Source organism: Mus musculus, chromosome 1, assembly GCF_000001635.26.
Source record: "Mus musculus strain C57BL/6J chromosome 1, GRCm38.p6 C57BL/6J".
NCBI classification, from domain to species: Eukaryota; Metazoa; Chordata; class Mammalia; order Rodentia; family Muridae; genus Mus; species Mus musculus.
Genome location: NC_000067.6, coordinates 61865555 through 61883191, shown reverse-complemented (window position 1 = coordinate 61883191; position 17637 = coordinate 61865555). Strand labels below are relative to the sequence as shown.

The 17637-nt window shown below is 37.0% G+C and overlaps 1 protein-coding gene across 4 annotated transcripts in view; it reads right to left on the bottom strand.

Moving 5' to 3' along the window:
- Window positions 1-17637, bottom strand: part of Pard3b (par-3 family cell polarity regulator beta) — a 1003618-nt gene that overhangs the window by 759093 nt on the left and 226888 nt on the right. The window lies entirely within an intron of this gene.

Here is a 17637-nt window from a genome sequence, read left to right as displayed (position 1 = left end):
TATTTTTGGCATAAGCCCTGTAGACAAAGTATTACTTAAATAACTGTAGTATTTAAGGCTACATTGCTTGGGCTACAGTAGCCATAAAAAGAGGTGGGCTTGAGAAGGCTTTTGAAGCTAGGGTTGGTAAATCTATGACCTTTCTCCAGCTTAACTGATTTACCTACATAACTACCTATAATTTATTCCTCTCTCTCTCTCTCTCTCTGTTTGTGTGTGTATGTGTGTGTGTGTGTGTGTGTGTGGTGTTTGTATACATGTATATATCTCTATCCTTAAGTCACCACAGTCCCAGTGCACTTATAGGACACGGAACAACTATTTCTGTTGCATCAAAGCGAAATCTAGAACTTTCTTTCATAAAATCCATATAACACATTCTTGTTGAGTAGTTCCCCTTCACTAGGACAGCACATTAACCCAAAGTAGCAATACTGAGGAGTCACAGCACTGAGAAGCCTTTTGTCTAAAGGCACTTCATTCTTCAGCTGCCAAATCCATCCAAAAATAAACCAATATATTCACTAGACATGTTTGGAGAGTGGAGAAAATCTGTTTCCCTCTAACTGTAATCAAACTCTATTCTTGTGGATCTTGGATCATCATCATTTTGACTTTTTCTTTACATTTCATTTAAATATTTCTACTCAGTTGGCTTAAATGTGAGGAGTTTTTTTTTTTTTTCCTGAGAAAACTTATAAAAGTAACGAAGTGTCTCTATGTTAGGTCCTAATTATGGACACGTGAATGGAGTTTTCATATAAATGTGATAGTGAAAGGATGCTGTCCTCATTTTCAGATGCAATAATGAGAAGCCTCACTTTACTCCAATTACTCAGAGTGGCCACCTAGGTCACTTCTCAATGTGTTTGATCTCAGCAACATAGTTAGTAGAGTATATTACCCTTTGAAGTCCAATCCCTATTCATTACAAAGTTTAAGTAAAATTTTAAATCAAATAGCATCCTGGAAAACAAAGCTTGAGAGATAAATTTCTAAAATGAAGGGGAGTTCAAAGAAAGGTGACTTTCCAGATAAAGCCTATTATTCAATTAATAAAAGAAATAATATAAGCAATCCATTTGCCCAGTTCTTTAGGTAATAAAAGCAGTTATCATGTTATAGCATAACACACAAATTACAACAAACAGGTTTAAAAATATGTTTTTCAAGACTATTCGCTCAGCAATTCCCAAATGGGACACAGACTTCCCATATATCATAGGCATAATTAGAGAGCATTCTTCATGGCTATGTGTGCCCTACTCTTGGGCTAAAGCTCCTCCTCCAGCCAGTGAAGATGAACGCAGCTATGATCGCTTGTGCCCTGGGACTCAGATGGAAAGTAATTCCCATCAGGACAACTCATCCTGAGAACTCAGGCCTTGCTTCAGATCTGAGAGAATGGTGGGAGAACTCATCCTGCCTTTGAAAAGAAATAATCTTGACCTACATTAACTGAATTGTCTAATGTCAGAGTCTAAATCCAGGTCCATAAACAAGTTTCTTTGAAGATCATATACTGTGTTGAAAGAGACTCTAATGCTGTTTGCTGTATTTAGCTATTTATTGCCACGTTTTCAATTATATCTTAGCTTCCCTCCCCCAGTTTGGGATCTTACAAGGAGAACTATTGAAATACAGGGTGCGAATCAATCTAGTTTTCAAAGCTTGAATGGCTTTAAATATTTTTTAGTATAAGCCCTATAAACAAGCTATTACTTAAATAACTGTACTATTCCAGGCTACATTGTTTGGGCTACAGTGACCTTAAATAGGGGTGGGTTTAAGTGGGCTTTTGGAGTTAGGGTTGGTAAATCTGTGACCTTCCTCCAACTTAATTTATTTACCTATATAACTACCTATCTTGTTCACTGCATTTCTGGAAAATCAGATACTAATGAAATTTTAAAATACCTTCAGATACCAAGAATTTACAAAGTCAGGAATACAAAGTGCCAGATATGAACTCTGAAGATGCAAATGGAATAATAGTCCTGTCTATAACAAGAAGAGACTTGATTAATACTTATGACCTGGGTCTTCTCATCTTGAGATTGAGATAGTATTATTTTACATAACAGTGTAATTAAGTAATAGAATAAATTACTAACATATTATAGTCCTTCACAGATGTTAGATAACTGTGAATATTTAGAAGATAGTGTATAAGATAGGTCATATCTGCTTTGAACATTCCTCAGATTGGTGCTATAATAGAAAACTCACCGCTGATTTTCTTAATTCATGAAAATATCTGTGATAAAAGGAAAACTGTCACAGATTAAGACAGTAGTCAGGATTCTGCTCAGTAGCTAAAAGCAAAACTTCAACAAAATCATTCTGTGATTCAATGCTTCATATTAGCAATGAGACTAAGAAAGAAGACCATAGTTTTGAGAAGTTGGGGAAGGGTTTATAGACAAATTTGAATGCATAGGCCTTTCTATAAAAGGCTAACACGTACTGTGTAAAGAAACTGAACTGAGTCTAAGCCTTTTGAAGCTTTATATTCCATAAGGATTTTCAGTTTGACACTACAGGCAAAACAAAAATTGCTAAAGACATTTGGAGAAAAAAGAAAAAAATATTAACCTCATCATAGAGGGAATTGGTTGTGTGTATAATGACAGAGTCTGAACCAAACATTAGGAAGGTCAAAGATTAAAATTTGGAGATTGTAAATAATAAATTAAAAAATAAGAAGGCAAAGATATTCTAAGATGACATTTCAAAATGGAAATGCCTTCTTAGTCAGCACAGAGACTAGGTCTGTAAGTGACAGGAGTCAGTATGTGACACTAATCAGCAGAGACACAAGTGAAGTTTTGAGACACAAACAATTCCCAGGGCTACAGTGTAAAAAAAAAAAAAAAAAAAAAAAAAAGCTCTGAACTCTAGATGTGCATCTGAATTACTTACACAGCTTTAAACATTTGCTCACGCTCCGGGCCTCACCCCAGAGGCTGTGATCATGGCTGAGGTTGAGCATAGCTGGGGCAGAGAAAGAACAGAGGGTAAAAAGGAGCCTCCGGGAACTCCTGGGGCAAGGTAGGAAAAAGAGATTGAAAAGGAAGCAGAGTTTGCAGAAGGGAAAGGAAAAGTCAGAAAATGAAATATGGCAGATTCCAGTGCAAAAGGAGATTTCAAGAGAACATGGTGATAAGCACAGTGGCCATAGAGAGATCAGTGGTGAGAGATCTAAACGCTGCCTGCTCCCTGTAGGGCTTGGTTTATGTGCATTCCCATGAATAGATGAGGGCTGGGAAAATGGCGTCCTCTCTGGGGCTCAGATGAGCTGACAGCCGAGGAAGCCTGCACTGGACCAGAAGCAGATGGGCTCTGCTGGGCTGAATGGGATTGATTAGACTAAGCTTGGAGTTGCAACCTTCCACATCCCATGAATATGATAAAAAATTAGCCCTCTGCCAGAGAAGAAAAATGTAACAACATTCACAGTGAATAACTGATTCATTCATTCATTCAACCAGCCAGTCAGATATTTCCACATCCATTCATTTAGCAGCCATTTACTACAGGCAATAAAGACAGCACTTCAAAATAATCTTGAAGTCATGTGATTTGTGTTAATTTGCATATAATTTTAATCTGTTTCAAAACTGTAGTACAGCATATTTAACATGTATTTTTGAAGTACTTGAAATTCATTTTGACAGATTTTTGAAGCAAAGAGCATATTTTTATTGTGAGCAGGCTATTTTTTCCCTCCAATATCCCCCACAGTACTTCTGCAAGTGTCTACCTCATTAGAATTTAGTTTTGTTATCCTAAAAGTGTCAGACTAATGGGTACTTTTAAAATTATTACATTAATGTTCTTAATGCAAATTTCAGCTTTGAAGCCATTCATTAACAAAAGAGAAGGCCAGATCTCTTTAACTAAGCATGAGCCATCTTCCCTCTTCTGTAACTATCACTGCCATTGTTACAAAAGCCTTAAAGAAAACCAATTAAATTAATATTCTCATGTAATACATGAACAAATCCTCACCTCTGTCACTGACTTCTCTTCTTATTGTAAGAAATTCCCTGTGAGTTATAATTTCATGCATTTCTACCACTAAACTGATTTTCCGAAAACTGTAAATAAAGAACAATGTTGTTATTGCTAACATGGGTTTAATACACAGTGTCACCACATCTATTAACACGGATCATGGCTTTGGTTACATTTTCTACCCAGATAGCTGCAGTTTTTAGTTTTTATCTGATCAAAGAGCAGGCACAGAAGTCAACCACTAGGAAAGTCAGAGACCCTCACGGCAGCAGAACTAAAGGCAATAAGGCGAATGTTCAAGTCAGTAAAAGCAAAAATGAAAGAAATAACCTTAATTTTCATGAGTTTTTCACACACAGAGGTGGAACTAAGCAGACGGATAAAATAATTCTGTTTCTACGAGGAAAAGGGTGTTATCAATATTTAATCATTTTTATATTACAGCAGTACGAGGTGACTCTTGAACATGTTTGCTAAGGTAACCTTGTTCTTCCGGCTCCTTCTGGAACTCTCCAATTGGCCCAATGCATTGGGGAACCAGAAGGCAAAGTTTCCAAGCCCCTGGGTAGGTGTGAAATACAGACTGGAGAGCGAGGGAAGAGAACAGAGCTGGACACTGCTTTGGCTCAGCGATCTCTTGTACTTAGAGATCAGATAAGTAGGAAAATGCTTTAGTCCCTGAAACATCATTCCTCCTTTTCAAGTTTTCATTGTATTTATTCCCTCTTTGTAGATTTTAAATCAGTCCCGCTGTCCTCCTACCTCTTAGTTTTTTTCAACGTTAATGACACAAGACTCAGTCACAGTAAATAGGATGCAGAATCTTGGCTCATACCCACGCCTTTCTTAATAATCAGTAGTCTATTGCTCAGATTATTTTTATCCTGCATTAATTATATTTATGTATGCACCTACTAGGCTATAAGTAAATCATATTCTTCATCTCTGTATTTACTGCTACATGTCATAAATTAAGTTCAAATGTTAATTTTTTTCATAAAACAATATGTAACCATCCACAATGGCTCTTAAACTTTCTGTCATAATACTTTAAAAAATTCAATTACTCATGAATTGCAGAATTCTTTATGTTTGATAATCAGCATTTACAAGATACCTATTGTCCTATAACAAAATATCAGAGAAGATGGCATTTTGTGGCACAAGGATGGAGATGAATATAAAAACTAAAAACAGCTGAAATCTACCCACAGCTGTGAACTCTGGTGGGTGTTGCTTCAGAGGGGAGGGACCCAAAGGCAAGAGTGTATGGGAATAGATGGAGCTGAAGGTTAGAATTTATCTACATGTCCTAACTGATATTTTGACCCTAAAGATAAAATCATAATATGCAAGGCCATTTCAAATGAGCATCTCCACTGTGGCTCAGTGATTTCCTGAAAGGCTATCCTACTGCTTCAAGATCCCATTATTAATGGAAGGGATTAGGAGAAAAATATGCTCCCCATTACACAGCATGGGACACATTTAATGAGCTGACTCTGTTTTTTCTATTTCCTATCTCCCAGTATTTATTCAATGCCATCAATGGGAGTCACATTCAATTCAGAATAACCAGTGACAAGCTATGTAACAATACAAGAAACATGTTTACTATATAGATATAAATGAGCTAAAGGAAACGTATTTGAGTTGAACTTTCAAAATTCATTTGTGTGCTCTGTTTTGTTTCCCTATAAAGTGGTCACTGATACTATCAAGATTGCCGCATTCTCCTGCTCTTAATTTCTTGAATGAGAATGGTTTAACTGTCAAAATTAATCTGAAATATTGGCATAATATTATTAAAGAAAATTTGTATTTATGTTCTCAGGTTTTCTTCAAGACTTTGTTCCTAATCCTGCATTCTAGCTCTTCTGGCTCCTTTGGCTGTGACAGCTTGTCTGATGGCCTCACATTTGATGACCTTGCCTGCTGGAGGAGTACTAGTCAGGCATTTTATAGAATATCCTTTATTCTGGACTGTGTCTTAAATTTTGTTATAATCGGACAGGGTTTATAGGTTTGGGGAAATCACAGTAGTAAAATCCAATTCCCACCACAACATATCAAAGATGCATCTTATCGTGGTGATTTATCACTGTGAATGTTGACCTTGACCACCTGATAGGAATGTGTTGGCTCCACTCAGAAGCTCTCTGGCTGCCCTTCCTATACTGCTCTTCCCAGAAGACACTCACTGTGCACAGATTATACTCAACGAGCAAGGATATAAGCTTCACCATTTTGATAGCAGAGAACCTACACAAATAATTTGAAATTCTTCTGTGTAAAAAAATTTATTTATCACTTATTTATTTACTCAATAGTTTATTAATAGCACAGAACTCTTGAAGATTTATTTGCTTTGGATTATTCCCAGAGTATTTATTTATTGTTTAATTTTGTTTTTTCTCTTTATGGCTATTGGAAATATTTTCATTTGGCCCACATGTCCCTGTGATACATTACAATTACTATGGGACCATTTGAGCATTAAAAAAAGAAAAAAATCCATGCTACTTGCCCTCCAGTTGTTGCAAGGTGCTCCAGGATGACATTATGTGTCATGTGGTCTACGGTAGAACCAGTCATTTCTCTTAAGCAGTGCTGGGCCCTTTTATTAGAATACATAATTAGAAACTATTATTTGAGAACTAACAATGCTTATTTGTTGCTATCATAGTGTGGTTCCCTCTAGGGACATCTTGGCATTCAGAACGATGCTGGTATAATTGTATACTAGAAAGTGAACATGTACATGTATGGCTATCTTTTATCCCTACATACTTATATGTACATATCTCCATCTATATTGAACTAAGCATGAGTTCACACTGCTATGCCTGCTACAATTCACTCTAGACTCTCTTTTACTTGTCTCTGTCCTCACATGCTAGATTACTTAAGACGTTCCAGATGTACTTCTACACACACTCCCTTGAAAACAGCAGCACGGTTTTAAAAAGGAGATGGATTTCTCAATTGACAGTTCAATCTACAGATAAAAGTTCTACAAAGATGTTAATAACAGAAGGTAAGAACAAAGACTTCCTTCCTCATTATAAGCACTGCTTAGTTTAAGTTCTCATAAGTACGGGCCTTAGCTGAGGCTGAAATGTTCAACCTTCACTCAATATTTCTCTTGGGGCAAGTTATAATTGGATGTCACACCTATTAACTCAACTTCATCCTGATAATTATTTAATAATTTTCCTTGTATTTCTCTTTTACAACTGCATTTTGAATAGCACTAATATATGCAATGATAACATTTTGAGACATGCGAACTACTTAAAATTGTAATTACTGTATGATCATCCCAAAGGAATTATTGAAGCTACAGTAACACTTTCAGACTAATATAAAAATAAGTCATATCTGTATTCTGGATGGATAAAAAATCCAATGCTTTAATAAACTTGTTTTAAAATAAACATTGTGAGTTACCATAAATCTAAAATCTTTAAAATGAAAACTGAGTGTGAGTAATGAAAATCTACATCCATGTGTCCTTATGGCCTTATTAAAGCAACATTTCCACTTACTTCTATGTAAGGAAGGCAAACAATATCCACTTAGGAATCCCAAGATCACTTATTCCTTATACACCAGCCAGGGCAAGGATTCACGCCTCTTCCTTCTTTTTCGGACCTTTTTCCAACGCAGTGGCTACTAGTGAATCACTGCAGGTCCACCTTTTTTTGTATTCATCCTCACTTCAGTGCCTCTGTCACATAAACCTTTTCACAATTACTCCAAGGATTGCCAAGGAAATGAACATCTATCTTAAGAACTACTTTTAGTCAAAAGGAGCTCATGCTACTGAGTATCTCTATATTGATAAAGTAAATATTCAGGGTCTTTGCCTTGCTGAGCATAGATTCTACCACTAAGCTGTGTTCCTAGCTCCCAAAGTAAACTTCTGCTCCAGTCAAATGTAGTATCAATGTGTAGATGTCTTTCTGGGAACACCAACCACAAAAACAAGAAACAAAAACAAATGAACAAACAAAGGAAAAGCCCAGGCAAAATACCCAAAGCAAAAAGTTGAAAAAGATGCATCAGAAAACCAAGAATAATTGTCAACAAGATACAAAAAAGCTGAGCCTGGAATTCCTTCAGCCTACTTCCTTGTTTCCAGGATTAGATAAGAACAAAGAAAACAAAGCCAAGTCCTCTAGATTACTACAGTGAGAAATGAAGCTCAGAAAAGAGCCCAAGGTGGGCAGAGTCATAGGACTGAGGATACAACACCAGAATCGACTCCAGAGGCTCTCTGAGCAGGACCCACATACTCAGTTAAGTACTAGTTGGCAAATACCTATGGGTAAACTACCCGGGAGGGTGGAAATCGTTCCATCAGCAGACACACTGCCAAGAACACTTAGGAATTGTTTCCCTTCTCAAGGATCTTAGAAGTCCTGACTGATTTCTCATAGATAGTGCACAGCAGGGTCATGGCTCAGGAGCATGAGACACTTAGACTCAGCCTAAGTGATTCTCTCATGCCAATGTACAAATTCCTAAACACCTGGAAGGACTGAACTATTTCTAAGAAACGTAGCTATGTCTCAGAATAACAACACACAATATTAATAGGATTAAAAATTAAATCCAGGAACTGGAGAGATTGCCCTGTCCTTATGAGCACTGGCTATTCTTCCAGAGAAACTGGGTTACATTTTCAGTACCCAAAGGGTAGAGCCTAGCCATCTAGAACTCCAGTTCTAGGGAATACAATTTTATTTTCTGGCAGTACCAGGCAAGCATGCGATTCACAGATATACATGCAGGCAAAACACACATACCCACGAAATAAAAAAATTAAAATAAAACATATCCATCATCCAGTGAGATAGAAACAACAAGGGCTGGTACCTAGCCAAAAAAAAAAAAAAAAAAAAAAAAAAAAAAAAAAAAAAAAATCCCAAGCACAGTGTAAGAAAATTAGGACTTAAAATGGGATTTAATTAAGCAATGTGTGTTCACTAAGCACTGAAAACTCACTAGAGTCAGTATTGAAACAGTGAGCATGGCTGTATTTTATGTGTTAAAAACTCAAGAACAGAATATATTCACATGGATGGATGAATGGATGGATGGATATGTACATAAATACATAGACATACACACAGATTTCTATATCTGATGTTCAACAGCTAGCGGTGCAATTTTGGGAGGTATTTAGAACACTGTGGGTGGGGCCAAGCTAGAGACAAAAGGAGTTCGCCTTGGTCCCAGTCACTGCCTAAATCTCAGTTTCCTATCATCTGTGAGATAAGTAGCCAATGGCCATGTTCTATGTCTTGATATTCAGCCTCACCACGGAACCACAGTTAGCATACCCACAGACTATAGACTCAAATCTAAGAAACTATATGCCAAAATAAATACTACTACTTTTCTATTGTTCTCTGGTATATTTTTGGCACAGTGGTCAGATCTGGTCAGTGTCTAGAAGTGAGTCAGAAGAAAACAAAGCATTGGTGCAGAGAGACAAAAGCAATGACAGCACCACCCTTCTTACTAACAGTGTCAGGGGTGACATTTTGAGGGTGCTAGATGAAGACTTATACTTAATCTAAGCTTCTGTGTACAACTTAAGACCTTTTCAAAGACAAAACAAAGGCACCAGGGGACACGTATTAGCTACAAGATGTTATAGGCTGCAGATCTACTTTGAAAACAGATGATGCAGAGGAACCCAAGGGTAAAGCATGGGCAAGTGTGGTTCACTCTTACCTGCTGCACTGGAAGGTAATGAGCAAATAACATGAAATGCAAACAGCTTAAATGCCCCAGTAAAAAGCAGCCACCGACAGACTCTGCTGTGTGCTACCCACATAAAACTCATCACATGTGTGTGTAGAGAGAACATAAAAGGACGAAGGAACAGGTTGTTTCAGCGCCAGTCCAATGACAGCAAAAGTTCTTATGCCCACCAAGATAAAGGAACTCTCAAAGCAATGAATTGTTACCAACACTTTTCAAGAACATTTCCTCATGAAGAAGGGTTAAATCACCAAGTGTGCATAAACGTTGTATTTGGAAACTCCATGCACAGCGTAGCTGAGCTCTACAACTGATGGTACAGTTATTACAAAATGTGATAGACACGGGCAAACCCACAGTCAAGGATTGCAGGACCCCATTGCAAAAGCTCACACAACAAGCAGAAAGTCATCAAAAAACAAAACAAAACAAAACAAAACAAAACAAAACAAAACACCACATCCATTCTTGAAAACATTCAGAAAACATTATCGATCAACTTAATCTAATTGACATCTATAGAACAATTTATCCAACGACAGCAAAATACACATAACTCTCAATAAATTGAAAAGCATTCAAATGACAGGAATTATGTTTTTGATTTGAAAATTGATACTGAAAGAGCTACAGATAATATAAACTTTTGGATAACAATTTACTTCTAAATAATTCAGATTTAATGAAGATATAAAAATACTAAGTCCACTGAATTGAGTGAAAATCAAAACTATCAAAATTTGGTAGGATGCTGTCTGAGCAACACTCAAGTGAATTAATAGCACTGGATAAATGTCTATACTAGAAATGAAGACAGGCCACGAATTAATCACCCCAGGTTCAAACTTAAGAAAACAGCCAGGGAATTGAAAATTAATCACACAATGAGTAATAATGGAAACAATAGAGTACAAAGTGGAATCAATGAACCAGATACAGAAATAACTCAGAAAAAATCAATTAAACCAAAAGTTGATTATTTTGAGTTTGTATCTAAGATACAAATTTCTCAACAGATTGATCAAAAACAAAAAAGAGAGAAAACCCAAATTAATTCAAAATTATCAATATAAATGCAGCAGAACTCATAGCATGGTAGCACCTGTAGATTACAAACAGAACAAGAAAATATTATTCAAAACTTTATGCCAGAATGATCAATGATTCAAATTAAGTATATAATTTTTATGAACTATACAAACTATCAATGTTATTTAATATGAAAACAATAAATAATATATTTTCAATTAGAATTTAATTAAAGAAAAAAAAACTTGGGTAGAGAAAAACTCAAGGCCCACACAAGGAAAGAGTACCAGTAGGAACCCAGTCAGGTCCTTTAGAAAGAGCTAAGAGGTACGCTCATGGGGCCAACCTGGCTGACTAGACAACCTAGGAACAAAAAACCCCACATAAACAAAAGTCCCCAAACAAGTTTTTTTAAAGATTTATTTATTTACTTTATGTATATGAGTACACTGTACCATGTCGCTGTCTTAGGACACACCAGAAGACTGCATTGGATCCCATTACAGATGGTTGTGAGCAACCACCATGTGGTTGCTGGGAATTGAACTCAGGACCTCTGGAAGAGCAGTCAGTGCTCTTAACTGCTGAGCCATCTCTCCAGCCCCCCTAAACAAAATTTTAATTTTAAAAAGTTGAACTAGTCTCAGCTCCAAACTTTGTCTCTGTAACTCCTTCCATGGGTGTTTTGTTCCCAATTCTAAGGAGGGGCATAGTGTCCACACTTCAGTCTTCATTCTTCTTGAGTTTCATGTGTTTAGCAAATTGTATCTTATATCTTGGCTATCCTAGGTTTGATGGACCATCTAGAGACTGCCATATCCAGGGATCCACCCCATAATCAGCTTCCAAACACTGACACCATTGCATACACTAGCAAGATTTTATCGAAAGGACCCAGATGTAGCTGTCTCTTGTGAGACTATGCCGGGGCCTAGCAAACACAGAAGTGGATGCTCACAGTCAGCTATTGGATGGATCACAGGACTCCCAATGGAGGAGCTAGAGAAAGTACCCAAGGAGCTAAAGGGATCTGCAACCCTATAGGCGGAACAACATTATGAACTAACCAGTACCCCGGAGCTCTTGACTCTAGCTGCATATGTATCAAAAGATGGCCTAGTCGGCCATCACTAGAAAGAGAGGCCCATTGGACACGCAAACTGTATATGCCCCAGTACAGGGGAACGCCAGGGCCAAAAAAAAAAAAAAAAAAAAAAGGGAATGGGTGGGTAGGGAAGTGGGGGGGGGGGTATGGGGGACTTTTGTTATAGCATTGGAAATGTAATTGAGGAAAATATGTAATAAAAATATTTTTAAAAATTTGAACTAGTAATCTACAGAAAGGACACTGAACAACAATGTCCATTTTCAATGGAGGATAATTTAACATTTGGAAGTTAATTTTTGTAACTTATCATCTTACCACCAGGTTTGAAAACCACACAAGAATCACAAATAGAAAAGGTCTTTTAATGTGTCTAATGTGTATCCCTGGTCTTAGGACCAATAAGCCAAACCCCACTCAGAAATCTGGAAATAGGAGGGTACAGTCTCCCAGAGCAAAGAGATATACAGAAGGCCCAGAGCTGGTAGCTTTCTTAATGGTGACACAGTAAATATTTTCCTCTTAAAGTTTCAATCAAGCCACTTTAGTTCAACTTCTGTAATGGAGGGTCTAACCAGAGAAAGCAAGATAAGAAAAGAAAGTCATTTTGATAATGGAAAAGAAAAATAAAACTCTATGCTTTACAAGGCAAATCAGACAGAAAATGCAATAGAAAATCCCATATTTAGCACATTTACATATACATATAGACAGTGGCATACTGCTGGTATACAGTTATTTGAACATCATATATACATACTTGTATATCTTTTATCACATATATATCATATATCATACATACATGTATATATGATATGTCGATGGCTTCATAATCATCATAAAATTCTATTTCCAAAAGCTAATAAAATATTCAGAATTGATATTTTAAATTATATCATTAAGAATCAAATTTATAATTATAAGCAATATAAGTACCTATCAAGCAAATGATATTAAAGATTGATATAGAAAAATCACAAGACTCTGTGAGAGAACTTAGAAGAAGATTTCAGAGCTGGAGAGATATTTGTTCTTTGTGACTAGGATGTTGTAAATTCTCTCTACAATGGACTAACATAATCCCATCAAATTTTCAACAAGCTCCTTTGCAAAAATCAATAAGCTAATTCTTTGAAATGTAAAGAATCTACAATACCACAAAAATTTTACAAGCAAAATGTGTCAAAGGCAATGCAGCATTGGAAAGATAGTGTTTTGTGAAAACCATGTCAAAATAAATAAAGATTTGTGTAAAAAATAGCATAGGGAACTAGAGAAATGGCTTAACAGTCAAGAATAAGAATATTGGCTGCCTTTCCAGAGGATCAGGATTTGATTTCTGTCACTCACATAGTGGCTCACAACCATCATTCCACTTCCAGGAGATGTGATATTTTCATTTTGCCCTCTGAGGGTACTACACTGTATGCAGATGATATAGTTAGACATGACAGAAAACACCCATATACACGAGGTAAACATAAAACAAAATAAAATTGACTTTAACTTATGTCTCTTTCTCTTCAGATAGATAGATAGATAGATAGAGAGAGAGAGAGAGAGAGAGAGAGAGAGAGAGAGCAAGAGAGAGATACCTATTCAAAATTCAGAGATTACTGACTTGATTATACAACCTAAACTTTGAGAAGAGGTAAAAGTTTCCTAAATACAATACCAAAGGCATGATCTGAAATTCAAAAAAGAAACTGATTTTAATAAAAACCACAGATTCTCTTCTTTGTGTCACATATTTAAGGAAATGAAAATATATGTCACAGCCTCAAATACTGCCAAGTGATGTGGCAAAGAATGATTTGTGTCCACAATCTGTAAAGAACTATAGAAGCTCCATGGTTAACAACCAATGAAATAAATGGGAGAAAGCTTCGGCCAAAGCCTTATGAATGTCAAACAAGTATATAAGAAGGAGCTCCCTACCCTGATCACAAAGACTAAAAATATTAACCACATTAAATGCTGGTAAAGATAAAGAATAGAATTGGATCTGAAATATCATCCAGGACAGTCAGTTTATAGTCACATCTGGAGACAATCGTAGTTCCAGTACACACTTGCCATGTGATCCAGATATTTACTGCACTGATGCAATGGAAACATATCCTAGTCAAAGGGCTTCGGCACAAAGGTTCAGACCAGCTCTAAGGGTAAAGATCTAGAAGCATGTAAGTCAATGGTATCAAATAACTGCCCATCAAGAGGTAAAGGTTGCCTATACAAGGAATACTACTCAGACATGAAGATAAAATGAACTATGTACACTGTGTTATCAATACGCCTCAAAATTATTAAACTGAGCCCAGGAAGGAGGACACAAAAGCTATGTGCTTCTACTTATATATAAGAATAGAATCTGCAAAATATGCAACAGTGGTCACAGTGGAGGGAATGAGCAGCCTGATATGTGAGAGAATGGTTACTAGTTTATCTACATCCTGGGGGAAATGGATACAATCAGTATCTTCATTCTGATAACAGGTATATGCATATGTTTTCGTATATTCAGTAAACAACAACATCATCAACAACAACACCCCACACCAACAAAAACCATATTTCCAAACTACCTGTTCCTCAAAGAAACAATAGTAGACATGATAGTAACAGAGGGGGAAGGGCCATGGAGACAGCGGGCTTTATTGATAGGGAGGAAGGCAGTCTGGGGCTGGAGAAGAGTGTCTCAGCCCACTCAAGGTTCGTGAATTAAAAGCTCCCTGTGGACTGTGGCTGTGAGGTTGCTGCATCTAGTATGTTGCTCCATTCAAATTAAATAGCTCTGTCTTGCTCTATGATGGGAGCTGATAACTTAAAGGACACTTCACATGCCTGATCATACAGTTAACAAGATTTCTTAAGTTATGAAATCAAACTGTCATCAAATCAATTTGGAGTGTTCACTGAGTGGTATCAATTACAGATACACTTGAACATCACTAGTGAGAATAAACACAAAAGTAAAAAGAAATTAAAGAATAGAAGAAAGGAGATATACTGTATTTACTCAAAGGAAGTTTTCAATACATGGCTTAACTTGGAAGAAAATACATAGAAAAACTACTAGTAAAGGTAAAAATAAGTCAGTATATTTAGAAGTTTATCAATTCAAGCAGAAGTAAAAGAAAAGAGCCAGAACTTCAGTACATACTAACATACTTTTAGCCTTTAGTTTTAATTAATGAAATTGCTAAACTCATTTCTTGACAGCTTAAAGAAAAGCTGGATGAAAAAAGTCACAATCATAATAAAATAGGAATCTAACCATCTACAATTGTAAATCATAAAGTTGGCAGCAAAGCACACATTTCTACTGGCTTAAACCAAACACAGGCATTACTACATTCCATTAACAGACTGAGCACATGGCATCCAATGCCTTTCAGGAATGTTCCCAACTCCTTCACTGCAAACCTTGCAGGCCAGCATGTCTACCTCACACGGTACCCACTGCACACCATGGGGTCAGCTCTTCCTAAAAGTCTGCAAGACAATTTCTCTTTCAAGCATTTGCCCCAAACACTGTCTTAGATACTGTGGGAAATAAAATCAAGATTCCAACACAGATTTTCTACAGGCCAGTAGAATGAGATACAGCAGGCAAGAGTAATAAAATGGTTGATTTATGCTAAATACTTTAGAATATTCTGTAACAGTATCAGACACAAAGATTCCACCTTCACCCAACAAGGAGCTCAGAGAGCCATAGGCAGAGCCTGATGAATACAGATGCATACCACAGGTGCAGAGGTGAATGACAGGATATGGCTCACAAAGTCAGTAAGCCAGTGTGTGCACAGGCAGTTTCACTCCCTTTAATAACATAGATATGAAACAGGAAAACCTCATTCAATGTAGACCAAACACGAAACCAGAGCTATCTTAATTTTACAAGGAATGACCTTCTTATCTTTTTAAATTGCCTAAACAAGAATGGCTTGAAATTACACAGAACAGTTTTCCTCTCACTGACCCAATGTTATTTCTCAAAGTAATAATAAAAGAGTATTATTATCATTAGTTGATATATAAATATGAATTTGGCAGTAACTTCATCTTAAAGTTTTAAAATTTATTAGGCCTTAAATAGTAATATGGATACATTTGCTTGACAAGTAAAAAAAAGTTAACTTACAACTATCTACTTATAAATTAATTTTTATTGCATTTATTTGCCCAGCTTTCCTTCTTTTTAAATTTATTTACATTCCAGTATTTGCAAGGCCTTCTCAGTCTTCTCTCCCACAGTTCCTCATTCCATTCCTCATCCCCCTTCCCTCTAAGAGGGTGCTCCCCTTAACCTGGCCTCCCCTTCCCCAGAGGCCTCAAGTCTCTCAAGGATTAAGCACATCTTCTCCCACTAAGGCCTGACCAGGTAGATCTCTGCTATATCTCTGCCAGGGGCCTTAGACTGGCACATGTATGCTCCTGGATGGTGGCTCAGTTTCTGGGAGCTCCCAGGGGCCTGGGTAAATTGAGACTGTTGGTCTTCCTATGGGGTCACTCGTCCCTTCAGCTTCTTCAGTCCTTCTCCTAATTCAACCATAGGGGTCCCTGACTTCAGCTCAATGGTTGGGTGTAAGTATCTGTCTCAGTCAGCTGCTGATAGAGCCTCTCATAGGACAGCCTTGCTAGGCTCCAGTCTGTAAGCACATCATACCATCAATAATAGTGTCAGGCCTTGGTGCCCTCCTATGAGATGGATCCCAAGTTGGGCTAGTCATTGGACCACCTTTCCTTCAGTCTCTTCTCCATTTTTGTCCCAGCAGTTCTTTTAGACAAGGGCAGTTCTGGGTCAGACATTTTGACTTTAGGTTAGTAACCCTGTCCCTCTGCTTGAGGCACTGTCTATCTGCAGGAGGTGGACTCTTTTAGTTCCCTCTCCAATGTTGGGCATTTTGGCTAAGGTCATTCCCTCTTATGTCCTTAAAAAAACCAAGAGGTGGTTCTTTGATAAGATAGATATATCTTGGCACAGAGACAGTATTGAAATTAACAAAATCAGAAATGAAAAGAGAGATTTAACAACAGAAACTGAGGTAATTCAAAATATCATCAGAACCTACTACAACAGCCTATACTCTAACAAACTGGCCACTTTTCTGAAGTTGTTTATCAGCTGTAGGAGTTCTATGGTAGAATTTTGGGGCTCATTTATGCATACATATTATCATATCATCTGCATATAAGTGGCCAGATGTAAAATCAAACAAACCAACAGCCTTCCTCTACACAAATGATACAGGCTGAGAAAGAAATTAGGGAAACAATATCCTTCACAATAGCCACAAATAGTATAAAAAACATTGTTGTATCTCTTACCAAGCAAGTAAAAGAGTTGTATGACAAGAACTTCAAGTCTCTGGACAAAGAAATTGAAGAAGACCTCAGAAGATGGAAAGATCTTGCATGCTCATGGGTCAGCAGGATTGACACAGTAAAAATGGCTATCTTACCAAAAGTAATGTACAGATTCAATGCAATCCCCATCAAAATACCAACATAATTCTCCACAGACATGGAAAGAGCAATTCTCAACTTCATATGAAAAAAAAAAAACCAAAATAGCCAAAACAATCTTCAACAATAAAAGAACTTACAGGGAATCACCATCACAGACCTCAAGTTGTACTACAAAACAATAGTGATAAAACTGCATGGTCCTGGTACAGAGACAGGCATGTAGATCAAGGGAATAA